The sequence below is a fragment of the Malus sylvestris genome, chromosome 3 (assembly GCF_916048215.2).
Source record: "Malus sylvestris chromosome 3, drMalSylv7.2, whole genome shotgun sequence".
Lineage (NCBI taxonomy): Eukaryota > Viridiplantae > Streptophyta > Magnoliopsida > Rosales > Rosaceae > Malus > Malus sylvestris.
This window is the reverse complement of record NC_062262.1, coordinates 29502098-29517198: the sequence shown is the minus strand read 5'-3', so window position 1 is coordinate 29517198 and position 15101 is coordinate 29502098. Positions and strand designations below refer to the sequence as shown.

The 15101-nt window shown below is 37.3% G+C and overlaps 1 pseudogene; it reads left to right on the top strand.

Moving 5' to 3' along the window:
- The first annotated feature begins 1600 nt into the window (after window positions 1–1600).
- On the top strand, window positions 1601–12624 carry LOC126617144 ((-)-germacrene D synthase-like; annotated as a pseudogene).
- Window positions 12625–15101: the final 2477 nt, after the last annotated feature.

The following is a 15101-nucleotide window of genomic DNA, read 5'->3' as shown; positions in this document are numbered from 1 at the left end:
AATCACAACTGGATGTAATCAAATCATATTGCAAGTATGAACATAGTTTCGAATCACCCCCTAACTAAGAGGGGTTTAGTTCCTCATACTCACAAAGCAAAGATACATAAAATTAGACATTAAAATCAAAGGAAAGAAAACACCTAAAATGCTCCAACTTGGTAACAAGTGCATCCAAGATTCCTCCTTTCCCTTGCTTGCGGCAGATTGGGTTATGGACAGATTTTGGGTAGTTTTATGATGTAGAATGGATGGGGAATGGTATGGAAGGGTTTAGGGTGAGTGTGGAGGAGTGTTTGATGGTTGGAGGGTGGTGGAGAACTAGGCAAAGAGGGTGGAAGAAGGTGGAGTGGCTGTTATGTTTTCTAGGCACTAGAATGGTGTTTTTGGGGTGTTTTGCTTCCTAGGGTGTGTATGGACGAATTTTTGTGATAAAATGATGAATATGGGGGATTGTCCTTTGGCCAAGGGGTGTAAACATGTATTTATAGGCCCCAAAAACCTTAGAAAATCAGGTTAGGTTAAGGATGAAATGCATGGCAATTTGTGTGTGTGGTGTGCAATGGTCCAAGGGTGAAAATGAAGTAATGATGCAAAGTGTGAAAGGTAAAATGGAGTGGTGTTGTAGCTAGGGAGCATGAATGATTGTGTACATTGCATAGAGATGGAAAGGGAGGTGAAATGTGTCAACAAATGGGTCAAAGGTGCAACAACATGTGTTGCACATGGCATTGGATTCCAAATGTGAATGATGGAGCATCAATTGGTGCATGTAATGGATGTAAATGTTGTCTAAAATCTAATGAGTGAAAGGAACAAGAGGTATCAAGCAATTGAGTGTAATAATTAAATGAATTGAAGCATGAAATTAGAAATTATGTAGGGGACAAGAGTGATCAAGCATGGCATGGAATCCAAAGGGAATTCTATGTGGTTTGCATGGCAAGGAATGCAAGTTGGGGTGACAGATTTTTGGGCTGTTTTCTTCATCTTTTGGACCATAATTCTTCATATTCTTGGCCTCTTTAGTTCTCAAATTCGTCCATCCACTTGGCCCATGCATTTGACATGCATTCCAAGCTCCATTTTGCTCCAAAATGCTCCAAAATGCATCTTCTTGCCTACTTTGTCCATAAAATCTGAAAACACACGAAAATGACTTTAAACATTAAAATAACTAAGGAAACACGACATAAATGCACAAGAACAAGCCAACTAAGTCGCATAAATATGCTCCTATCATGTTTTCTTTCAAACCGTGGCATAATTTCTCATGAAATTTGCAGAAGGCTACATACAATATAGATGAACATACACCAATAAATAAATAAAAATAACGTTCCAAAGAAAAGTGATTTTTGGGTTTTGTTCATTTACGGTGGTTTTCAAGGTTTTTCGCTCATACATCAGTTGAATAGCAAAAAACAAGAGCTATAGGCTCTGATACCACTTTGGAAATATATGTACGCACAAACATGTATAAAAGGAATCGAGTTTAGGGAATTCCTAGTGAAATAACTCAAATAGAACAACCGTCTTGTTTTCACAACCTTCCTTGAGCGAGGAACCACGAACACACACGAACAAGAGTGTTTGGGACATGGGACGGTGAGTTGGTTACTTAGAATGCTCCTAAGAGTTTCCTCTTAAGTCTCTGCTCCCTCCTTGGTGAACAGAATGTTTGGGAGTCCTTTGTGAGTGAGAAAGAAACTCCCTTAAGGAATTTCGGCAGTGGCTAGTGTGAGGCTGCTCAAGGTTCTAAAAGATGGTAGCGGCTAGTCGGGCGGCGAGCTGGGCCTAGCACCTAGGTGGCTAGACGGGGACCTAGGTGGACTAGACAGATTTAAGTAAATTTCTTGTATATTGTATAAATAAATGCATATTTATGCTTAAAAACACAAATAATTGTATTGGGATACATAAATGCAAAATAAAATGACTATAGACTATAAAGTATTAGAACATATTGAAAACATGGGGAACAAGCATATAATGAGTGTTCATCCAAATATTCAACAAGTCTCCTACATTTATTGACGAAATAAAGTAAAAAATGAAAGTTATCAATTTTCTGTTTAAGTGAGAGTCGCAACCTAGGCACTAATCAAAGCAATGGTTAGCTGCCTAACTCCTTGGTGGGGCCTAGACAATGTTAGGAGGAAATTTTTAGAACAGTGGGCTAAACTAGAGTTCACAATGGAACCTTTGGAGGTTAGACTAGTCCACAATCCCAAGCAAAATCTTTGTATTTTAATTATTAATAAATAATTAAAGATGTCATAATCCATCTGCTTTTTTTTTTTTTTTTTTGAGTGGATTATTGTTTTACTTAGTCAATAAAACTAACACAATGTATTGCAACCAAAAACAAGATGCTCATGAAACGGTGGGTTGAATCGTGAAATAAAGTGTTAAAACAGGAGTGGTTGAATCATGAGGCTGGTTCATATATCTATTGTGAAGGAATTTGATTTGTCTTGTGGTATTCATTAGGGAATTGTTGTTGATACTTCAAAATTCTCATATGCACTTCAAACTTTTTTTTTTAATTTAGAAAGAAAAATAAATTTGCGTGGACTGAAAAATGAAATTTTTTGAGTGACAATAACAATTCTTATTTTTAATGTGACGTTTTATGTTAATCATACAAGTTTATTTGTAAATATTTTTATATAATGAAATTTTCTTTCCGGCAATAGAGCGGTGGTTGTGAAATTAAGGGACACTTTATTAGTAAGACTTAAGGGCTTGTTTACTAATCCGTGTTTAAAATAATGATGAATCTTGGTTGTAGGTTAGGTATCTTTTTTTTTCTTTTTAAAAAGGGGGACAACTGGTGGCAAGCCACGGTTATCCATCCATTCTGAGGGCCGGGAAGACTCATAGAGGTATTTCAGCCTCTTCCTAGCCACAAGTCTGACTTTCACACCAGCAGCGGGTTTCGAACCCGAGACCTCCAATTTATAGTTTTAAGGAAGCCTCGTAATTTGTCCTTTACTATTGGGCCACCAACTCTTGATTGTAGGTTAGGTATATTAGATTATTTCAAAAACTAAAGATATATTAAGCTTCATCTTAATATGTGGGTTACTTGCTTAACCAAAATAAAAAAAGCAAAAAATAGCCTATTACCAAATTGGTTCAATACCATGACTATACAATGTCAATTGAATTTTATGGCATCCCGAATTTCAATATACTGAAACTTTAATTTAGTATGATAGTTATACTTAATTTTTTTCATACTAACAACTTAATATGATAATTTGTACGAGAATTTAGATTCGATAACTGTACCAAATTCAACCCTAGTGATAGTATAAAAATACAACATACCTCATTGATCATCGCTCATAGGAAGAATAATATATATGTAATCCTTCTAGTGGCAAAGCCCCAAATGGTAGTACTTCAACAGTCTTACTGTGAAAGCCCATGAGACAACACATAGCCCACAATCTAATGTATAGGAGCTTCTCTTCCATATCACGTCTCTCAAAAATCCAGATTTTTTATTCAAGATGACTTAGAGACACTTTACTTTTTATTTTTTTGGAAGACAGAGACACTTTATTATCTTTACTGATGTCTCAAGAAATCATTGTTTTCCTAAGCATTTCCTTTCCCCTTTTAGACTTTTACAGATAGCGATGTACTGCAATGACAAAAAATAATAGGGTAAAGTATCGATTTAGTTTTTGAATTATTATCTCAGCAAAAATTAGATCCTTAAATTATTTTTTCAGTAAAATTATTTTTTCATCAACTTAAAGCACTTGACACACTTTATAGTGTAATATCGTTATTTTCTCGTCTATAAGTCCTTAATATTTCATATAGGTTGCGAATCTAACGTCTAATTATCCTTCAAAGTTAACTTACACTATTTCTTATAAAAACCTATCAATTTATCCTCCAAAGTTAACTTCATACACTTTTTCTTTATGAAAAACTACCAAGGCGACTCCCAAATGAATCTTTGACATAGATTGAAGGGACCGAAGAAAATGCACCATAAATTGATGACCAGGATAATCATGCAATCTCATTCCATTTCTCCAAGTCGTGGACCACCATCCCGAGCCCCACCAAGATGAAGGCATTCCATTGGATCCAAGAATTTGCTTGAAACCCCCATTTTCTTTCCTTGTATCAGGAGGTGAAGAGCTTGATGAAAATCTGTAAAATCCCAATTTCAAGAACCACAATATTCAAGACCAAAAAATTCCCACTTCATGAAGGGTCAAGATTCATGCTTACAGATAGAGAAAAATTTGCTACAATTCCAAAGACTGAGATATCACATCACCGACAATATCTGATCACAACCCAGAATGAAGATTAACCCAGAAATTACTGAACGAACTGAACGATCGCGGAAGCACCAAAGAAATTAACAGAATCTCTAATGAAAAATTAGAAGAGAAGTAAAACTAGAAATAGATGAAACTAATGAGAAGTGGAAACACCAGAATCCACGGCGTGAGCCTAGTGGCTCTGATACCATATTAACTACATTGTGACAGAATCAAAGGACAATGAAGAATTGAGAAATATGAAGAATTAGAGAGAACCTTCAGAGGGAAAAAAAGATATATATTTTTGTATTTTTAACAATGATTAACCAACTACATTTGTAAATTGAAGCACCTTATATATTGATCAATACAAGCTTACTAAAGCACAAACTAACTAATTAACTAAATAATTAACAAATCACATAACCACCTAACAAACATCTATCTTCAGTAATCCTTTGGAAAAATTGGAATTGATTGATGTCATTTAGCGCTTAGGCATCTCGCACCATTTCGAAAATGAGATTGATGAAGTTTTGTTGCAAATTCACAACAACTCATATAACTGTTATCGCCAAAGAAGTGATGATGATGATGATCTTCACGCTACTGCTATCTATTTTTTATTGCTTAGACAACAAGGTTATAATATTTCATGTGGTAAGTTCTATGGCCCGGGCCCTCGGTGCTCATGGCTTGTTCTATAGCTATGTATCGTAATGCATGCATTAATTAGTTGTTTTCGAAGCAGACATGTTCAACAAGTTCAAGGACGTCGACGATGCGAAATTTAAGGAATCACTCACCAATGATGTCGTCGGATTGCTAAGCTTGTACCAAGCTACGCATCTGAGGGTACATGGAGAAGACATACTAGAAGAGGCACTAAGCTCCACCACCACTCATCTCGAGTCAGCAGCACATCGTTTAAGCCCCGAGCAACTTCTGAAACAAGTAATGCATGCATTGTACCAGCCATTATAGAAGGGCAACCCAAGGCTAGAAGCAAGGCATTACTTTTCCATCTACCACGAACATAGATCATATATTGAAATTCAGTTTAACAAAAATGTTTGTATATTTTCATCATGTATTGGTATTACAAGTGAGAGCTCTTATAGAGAGATTGAGCCAGGCAAAGAACACATTGAACAATTACAAAACAGCTACAAGGAAGAGACCAAAAGATAAAAAGGCTAGCCCTAGTTGCAAGTTACAAGAAATCTAGAGCTGAAATACTAGAAGACATAAACCCTAGAATTAAGGGATAGTTGGTAACAAAAAATGACAGTATAGTAGCAGCTGCAACTCTACCCAAGAATAAGGGCTAAAGTTGCAGTTGCAACTTGAACTTTGATGAGTTGTGATGTGCCTTGAGCAATCTTCCAACATAAACCCAAGTAGACTCTAGCATGCTCATACCCGGTCAGTTTCAATACTCCCCCTTAAGCTGGATCAAGAGGATTAATTGATCCAAGCTTGCTCATCAATCTTTGGAAATGAGTAGAGTCGAGAGCTTTTGTGAACAAGTCAACAAGTTGATTGGAACTTCGAGTGTACACTGTGTTGATGACTTTGGATTGGACTTGGGCACGGATGTAATGATAATCAACCTCAATATGCTTTGTCCTCCCGTGAAAAACTAGGTTCGAAGCTATGTGCATGGCAGTTTGGTTGTCACAAGATAGAGACATAGGTTCCATGTCGATGTAGCCAAGGTCAGCTAGGAGACTCTTTAACCATATTAATTCACAAGCCGTAGATGCCATGGCTATATACTCGACCTCAGCACTTGATCACTCAATCACCGTGTGGCTTTTTACTCTTCCATGTCACAAGATTACCACCGACAAATGTACAGAAACCAGTGGTAGACTTGCGATCGAGGGCATTACCTGCCCAGTCAGCATCAGTGTATGCCATAATGTGATTTGAGCCATGTTTCTTCATGAGCAAGCCTTTTCCAATTGACCTCTTCAAGTATCTAAGTATCCTTTTGACAATATCTCAGTGAATCAGTGTAGGAGAGTGCATAAATTGGTTGACAAGGCTTACTAAATAAGCAATGTCAGGTCGTGTAATTATGAGGTAGATCAGCTTTCCTACCACACGTTGATAGACACTAAGGTTTGACAATGGTTCACTCTGGACATCTAATTGAAGTTTGCTCCCAAGAGGGGTACGTGCTGGCTTGCAATCCAACATGTGAGCTTCATCCAATAAATCAAGTACATATCTTCTTTGATTTAGAAATAATCCCTTGGAGGATGTGGCCATTTCAATGCCAAGAAAGTACTTTAAGATTCCCAAATCCTTAAGAGCAAATTGTTGATGAAGAGAGGATTTGAGAGCATTGATTTCTTCTATGTTGTTGCCCATTATAATAAGGCCATCAACGTATATAAGGACAATGAGCTTACCATTTGTACCATTGTGAACAAACAATGAAGAATCAACATGACTCCTCTAGAACTCTGCAGCTTCAAGAACTGAGCTTAACTTCGAGTACCAAGCTCTAGGGGATTGCTTGAGTCCATATATAGCCTTGTGGAGTTTGCAAACTGTGTTAGTTCATGCTCATATGGATGTCCGGGAGAAAGCTTCATGTATACCTCCTATTCAAGTTCACCATGGAGGAATGCATTTTTCATATCTATTTGAAATAAAGACCAGTCATGATTAACTGCGATAAACAACAGCACTCGTACCGTGCTCATTTTGGCTACAGGAGCAAATGTCTCCTTGTAGTCAATGCCATAAGTTTGTGTGAAGCCACAAACTACTAATCAAGCCTTGAGTCTTTCAATACTGCCATTTGAATGGAACTTTGTCTTGTATATCCACCTACTCCCTACTACCCTTTTTCCCTTTGGAAGATCAACCACACTCCATGTTTGGTTGTCATTCAGTTCTTTGAGCTTTTCTTCCATTGCTTCTTGCCATACTTGAATGTGAGAAGCTTCATTAAAGTTCCTTGGTTCAACATTAGTGGACAACTGATTGAGAAATGCTGCATATGATGTTGACAATTTTTGATAGGTTAAAGCTTTGGAGATGGGATGTCTTGCATTGTACGTAATATACTCTTGCAGCCTTAATGGAGGATGCCTGTCTCGAGTAGGATTTCTTCGTGGTGCCAAGACAGGTTGTGGTGCAGTGACTGAGTTTTCTTGATCATGAGTTGTTTCCTCACCATCACGTTGCTATAAGAGATATTCGAGATGAACATTTTGAGGATTGCATTCATGTAGGTGTGTTGGGGTAGGCAAAGGAAATATGTCCATAAAACTCTCCCCCTGAGGTTCTTCACTACAACCTTTGTGAAAAAATGGAGTATGCTCATCAAATCGAACATCTCTTGAGACTCCAATCTTTCCATTATGAGGATTGTAGTATTTATATCCTTTTTGAGAGCTTGAATATCCCATAAACACACTTTAGACAGCTCTAGGTTCGAGCTTATCTCGATGTGCAGCTTGAACATGTACATAACAGGTGCACCCAAAGGTTCTGAGGTGTGAGATATCAATATTTCTTCCCTTCATTACTTCAACAAATGATTTTGAATTCAAAACATAAATAGGTAATCTGTTGATAATGTAAGATGCAATGAGAAGAGCCTGAGACCAAAACCTTTTGGGAACATGCATTTGAAACATAAGAGACCTTGTTTTCTCCAATAAGTCACGGTTCTTTCTCTCAGCTACACCATTTTGTTGTGGTGTACCAACACAGCTAGTTTGATGTAAAATCCCATGATTGCTCAAATAATTAGACATGTTAATGGATGTGTACTCAGTGCCATTGTCTGATTGTAAGATGTTTAACTTAGATGAGAATTGGTTTGTGATTAGTTTATGAAAGTCTTTGAAAGCATCAAAAAATTCACTCTTGAACTTTAAGAGATAAACCCAGGTGACCCGAGAGTAGTCATAAATAAAAGTGACATAGTATTTATATCCATCAAATGAGTTTACACGAGAAGGACCCCATATATTTGAGTAAACAACAGTTTACTAGTTCTAGACTTAGAAGAAACAAAAGGAAGTCTAGTTGCTTTTGACATTTGACATATCTCACACTCATGTGGAGGTTTACAAAAATAGGAAAGAGTTTGGTCATCACAGGTTCTGAGGGATGGGACAATCGAAGATGCCAACATTGGTATTCTTGAACGGGACTTAGGCTGGCAATAAGGTTTTTAACAGGTTTGAGCTTCTTGGAAAGATAATAGAGTCCATTTGAGAGAAACCCTTCACCACTCTTCTTCCGAGTAACTTGATCCTAAAATACAACATTGTGAAGAGAGAATATGGCAAGGCAATTTAGAATGGTTGTGATTTTTTCTATGGACAAAAGCTGGAACGGAAATAAGGGTACAGACAAAGCTGTTGACTCGATCTCATCACTTAACAGTTTAAGTTTTCCTTTTCCTAGAATAGGTTCTCCTTTCCCATTTGCAATAGACACACGTGTAGATTTAGGCATATTTTGAAATTTATCTAAGCAAGAATACTTGTTTGTTATATGATCAGTGGCACCTGAGTCTATAATACAACAATCATGTGTAATTTCATTAAGTGCATTGGAGAGGACAGTGATAATACCTGAAACATTGTCTTGAGTTATGGTCTCAGTCAAGAAACCTACGAATTTTCTGAGCATGGCAGTAGGATTCTTAGTGGTCACTTCCACATATTCAATGGTGCCTCCTCTTCTTTGAAGAAAACTAGCAAATTCATTTATCAAATCTATTGGATTTGCAGTGAAGTTTGCAATTCCACCAATCGAAGAACTAGTTGAATGGAGAGCCTTTGGAGTGGTTCCTTTCCCTTCTTTGATCATTCTTCCTTCTTTATCAAACCTTGGTTTTAACTCCGGGTGCAAGATCCATCATTTTTCCCTTAGATGCCCTTTCATGTTGCAATAAGTACATTTCCAATCTGCCTTCTTTCCAGTGAAATTTTTTTCACTGGTGTGTTTATGATTGCTAGTGAAAGCCCTAGCCTTAGAGTTAGACTTAGGCTCAATGTGCATGACTTTTCTTCGAGTTTCCTCCCTTTGAACAGCTTGGCAAACACTATTAAATGAGGGCTGATCAAGGGTCATCAACAAATGACTTCGAAGATCTTCATATTCAGCTCCTAGACTTGCCAGAAGTTGAAACACTTTGTCTTCATCAACTCTTTTAAGGAGCGCAACGAAATCGATTGTATGTGGTCGGAGTTCATTCCACATGGACTTCATGCTTCCAAGATGTTGCACGAAGGATTAGTCACCTTGCCTTAGCCTAGCAAGGTCCTTCTTGAGTTGAAATATACGAGCATCATTATTTTGGCTGCCATACATCTCTTTGATAGATTCCCACAAAATACAGGAGGACTCTGAGTAGCTAAAGAGCTCAGATAACTTAGGTTCCATGGAATTAAGTATCCAAGACATAACAAGTTGATCATTTGCATGCCATGCACCATACAATGTAGAGGATGGTTGAGGTGCCTCAATACTTTCATTGACATGCCCTAGCCTTGATCTTCCACCTAGGGTAAGTGAAATAGCACGTGACCACGGTAGGTAATTGAACTCGTTTAGCAACACGAAGCACAGACGCAGATTTGGATTGATCTCACCATGAATTATACTGAGAGATGGAGTGTTTGAAGAGACTCTAGCCTCTTGGCTTGAAGCCTAATCTTCTACCATTACAGTGAATAAAGAACAGAAGAAACAAAGTTTTTTTTTTTAATGAATCAGACTGTGGAGACAGGACCCTATGGTTCCTACTCTGATACCATATTGAAATTCAGTTTAACAAAACTGTTTTATATTTTCATCATGTATTGGTATTACAAGTGAGGGCTCTTATAGAGAGACCGAGCCAGGCAAAGAACACATTGAACAATTACAAAACAGCTACAAGGAAGAGACCAAAAGATAAAAAGGCTAGCCCTAGTTGCAAGTTACAAGAAATCTAGAGCTGAAATACTAGAAGACATAAACCCTAGAATTAAGGGATAGTTGGTAACAAAAAATGACGGTTTAGTAGCAGCTGCAACTCTACCCGAGAATGAGGGCTAGAGTTGCAGTTGCAACTTGAACTTTGATGAGTTGTGATGTGCCTTAAGAAACCTTCCAACATAGACCCAAGTAGACTCTAGCATGCTCATACCCGGTCCGTTTCAATATCATATAATGAGACTTCTAACTTTTGCAAAGTTGGATTTCAACCTCTTGCAGAAAGTCCATCAGAAGGAACTAAGTGAAATTTCAAGGTTATCATACATTATATATTCGTGGCAGTTAATATCATCAACTTCATGCAAAACTAATTAACTAATGCGCTAATCAAATTTTACGTAAAATTAATTGATGCAAGTTACCGTTTGCAAGGGACAGAGTAGTTGAGTGCTACCTTTGGGGTTTAGGGTGCTGCTTTGAACCTGAATACTCCTTTGCTAGGATGATATTTGGCAAAGTTACTGCCATCGTAGTCCTTATCGATGATATTTATGACGTGTACGGCACATTGGAAGAACTAGAGCTGTTTACTGAAGCTGTTGAAAGGTTTCTCATAAACTAATTAATTATCCTTTAATTTGCACATCTTACAATTCACAGTAGTTAATTAGCTAGTTTTTATTTTTCTTTCACTGAATGTCGACAGTACGTGATGAAGCTAGAAATACGTCTGAAAATCGGAACATCAAAGTCTGTTGTCGTCGATTGTCAGGTGGAACATGTACGTCGCTTATTTTAAAATTTTCATCGTTGATTGTCAGGTGGAACATCTCTGCTATGTTTCATCTGCGAGAGTACATGAAAGTCTGTTATCAAGCATTGTTGGATCTCTATGTTGAAATTGAGGAAACGCTGGAAAACGAAGGAAACTCATATCGAATCCGCTTCGCGAGAGAAGCAGTGAGTCTCACTGACAAATATTTTCGATCTTATTTATTGTTATATGTAGTCATTTGTATTACATATCTTTTTCGTTCGTCATGAGTAGTTAATTGTAGAAAAAACAGATTTATTTTTTATTTTTTATTTTTTTTTGGAAACGATGAAAATTCAAGTTAAATCCTACTTCAAGGAAGCAAAATGGTTCTATGGGAAGTACACACCAACCCTGGATGAATATACGTCAGAAGCACTTAATACATCCTACTTTATTCTAGCAACCACAGCCTTTGTTGGAATAGAGAAATGTTTCATTGTGATCGGAATACGGGTGATACATCACGTGTTTTTATATAATTAGTAGGAAATTTTATTTTTTATGTTATTAAATTTTAACACACATATCCCAATATCTGTATAGTGACACGTGGTGTACCACCCCATGTACTGGTCACACTGAAATATCCCTTGTTGGAATGGGAAGTAGTGTTACAAAAGACTTCTTGGATTTGAGAACTTTTTCATTGTGATCGGAACACTAGTGATACACCACGTGTTATTATATAAGTGGTGGAAAGTTTAATTTTCCAAGTTATTTATTTTTTATCACACATATCCCATCATTTGTATAGTAACACGTAGTGTACCACCCCGTATTCCAGTTACATTGAAAAATCTCTTCTTGGATTGGGTGTTTATAGTGACCCTAAGATTGTAAAGGCGACACCAATAATTGGTAGACTCGTGGATGATATTAAGTCTCACAAGGTACGTACTTAATTATATAAATTGTTACTGTGGAACAATAGTTCTTTTGGGTCACTCTGTTAGAATATTCGTCCACAAAAGGATCACTGCATACACTGAGTTTGTGACAAGTTCAATAATCAATATTCACAAATTTTTAATTCAATGGCAAAAAATTCAATTCGACTAAAGTTCCGGATCAATTAATTCTCCAATTTCTCTTTTTTTCTTTGCATATATAACTTGTTATTGATTTGTTATTAGCTAGATTTGTTATACTACTTCTACAACTACTACTACTACTATAACCTTGATATGTTTATTTTTTTATTTTTGATTTTATTGAAGTTTGAGCAAAAGAGAGGGCATGTTGCCTCATCGGTGGAATGCTACATGAAAGAATATGATGCCACAGAGGAACAAGTAACAATAGAACTAACTAAGCAAGTGAATAATGAATGGAAGGACGTAAACGAAGTGTGCCTCCGCCCCACCATTTTCCCCATGCAGCTAATGTTACGAATTGTCAATCTTGCACGAATGATTGAAGTTATATACAAGCATGATGATGGGTTTACTCATACTGGGATCTATCTCAAGGATATTGTGGTTTCTTTCTTTGTCGAACCCGTGCCTGTTTAGGCCTTGAATTTGGATTAGTTGTTCTCTTTGGTAAATTCAATAAGGCATCACCAATTGGCCGACAAAATGAACTTCTGGCGACCGAAGCCCTGTTGGACAATACGAATGAGCCAGTCTTCGTATCGTTCGTTGAAACCATGCTTTGATAAATTTGTATGAATTGTTTGTTTGTTTACTCTTTGATACTACAATTAAATGAAATAAATTTTGGTTCTGTTCTGTGACAATATATACTCTTGTCATTCAAGTTTGTAGAAAGCTGTAACGGAAGTCTCATAGTGTTGGAGTCGGACTTGAAGAAGGGAAATGTTATGAAATTAAGTAAATGACAGAGACTGAATATACAAATTTAAATAGTTGAGAAAATAAAATCTTACGGGGTAAAATTTGTAACACTGAAAGCTACAGAGCATTGAAGTCACACTTAGCACTGCATTGAGGGAGTGAATATATATCATTTGATTCTGAAGGTGACATTTAGATGCTTTTTCAAAATAAACAACAAGTTTTCACCAAACATGCATGTAGATGTAGTGATGCAGGAGACAAAGAACGGATATTAATTTGTACTTTTTGTTCGTAAACTGTATCAATTTTTTGTAACTTGTATGATGAGTCGTGATGACCTTGGATTTATTAAGCTATTGAATTGGCATTTAATTGTTAATTAATCAAGCTGAAGTGTTGAAAATGCGACATTAGATGCTTGTCCAAAATGAGCAACAAATTGTCGCCAAACATGCCTATAGGACAAGTGATGCAGGAGATGATAGGATAGAGATATTGGTGTTTAAGATGTTGACACTTGTAATTAGATTAGAGAAGAAGTTAGTTAAGGAAGTTAGCTGTGTAAGTCTAAAACTATAAATACCTCAACACTGTATTACTTGAAGGTTAAGAAAACAGTTCAGAAATATTCATCTTCTCTCTAACTTCTTCTTTCTCTTTCTTTCTCTCTCTCTCTAAGTCTGTTACATTCTTATTCTTCCTTATTGTGTGAGATTGATCATAGTTAACATGGTATCAATCGCCATTGTTGCCTGCGCATAATCTTCGATCCTCTGCTTCCGCTCCGATTCTGATTGAAGGTGTATTCGTTCTTCTTGATTTGTGTCTGGTTGTTCTCTGCGTTTCTTCATCTTCTTCTGATTTGGATTTCTAGGGTTTCTTGGGTGGTCGTGATTTTTCGTCGATCATCTTTTCTGCTTCCTTCCGTCTTGCATATCAACTGTTTGCTATAATTCCTCAGAGAGTTTTTCCGAAGAAATTTCCATGGTGACTGCAACTCAACTTCAAATTGTGCAATCTCCGATTACTGCTTTAATCTCCACAATTTCGACTTCGGTTAATGTCAAATTGGATGATTCCAATTATCTCAATTGGAATTTTCAGATACAACTTTTGTTGGAAAGCAATGGTATTATGGGGTTTGTTGATGGCTCGCACCCTTGTCCACTTCAGTTTGCAGTTTCTCCTCCTGAATCTGGCTCCTGTACTTCTGCTGAATCCGATGCATTTGTGGTATGGAAAATGCATGATCGTGCTATAATGCAATTGATCACAGCCACTCTGTCTCCGGTTGCATTGTCTTCTGCTATTGGCAGTAAGAGTTCTCAGGATCTTTGGATTCGTCTGAAAGAACAGTTCTCTACGGTGTCTAAGACCAGCATTTTCCAAATGAAGTCCAATCTTCAGACGGTAAAGAAAGGGTCTGATTCGGTGTTTCAGTATCTTCACAGAATTAAAGAGGCTAGAGATTACTTATCTGCTGCTGGGGTTTATTTTGCGGATGAGGACATAGTTATTCTTGCTCTCAATGGGTTACCCTCTGAATATAACACTTTTCGCTGTGTTATTCGGGGTCGTGAGAATGTAATCTCTCTTAAGGAGTTTCGGTCTCAGTTGCTTGCTGAAGAGGTCATTGTTGACACTTCCCCAACTGCACCTTTTATTACTGCCATGGTTGCTAATACTGTCCCTCATTCTGGCAAGCATCACTCACCTAATCCTGCATCAGGGCAGTCTCAATTCTTTTCTGGAGGATATAAGCAGTTTAATGGGAATAAAAACAAAGGGAAAGGCAAGTTTCATCAAGGGGCTCGGTTCTATTCACCCAAACAGTATACTCAAACCCATGTGCTTCCTACACCAAGTCCGGGCATTCTTGGTCAATCACCAGTACCATATTTTGGTCATCCAAGTGCACCATTGCTGCCTACTTGTCAAACGTGTAATGTTGAAGGACACACTGCTCCATATTGTCAGTCTAAACCTCCTGATCGAGCTTCTTGTCAAATATGTGGCAAGCATAATCACAGCACATGGTACTGTTTTTTCAATGACAAGGGTCCTAATTTTGGTGGTCCTACCCGACAGTTCTATCCTTCTCAAGTGCAATCATCCCCATATGGTGCTTCACACTATCTTGCTCCATTTCAGCATTCATCAATGCAACCTCAGCCTTTTCATGCTCCTCAACAATCTCCTCAAGCACTGCATACTGTGATGCATCAGTCA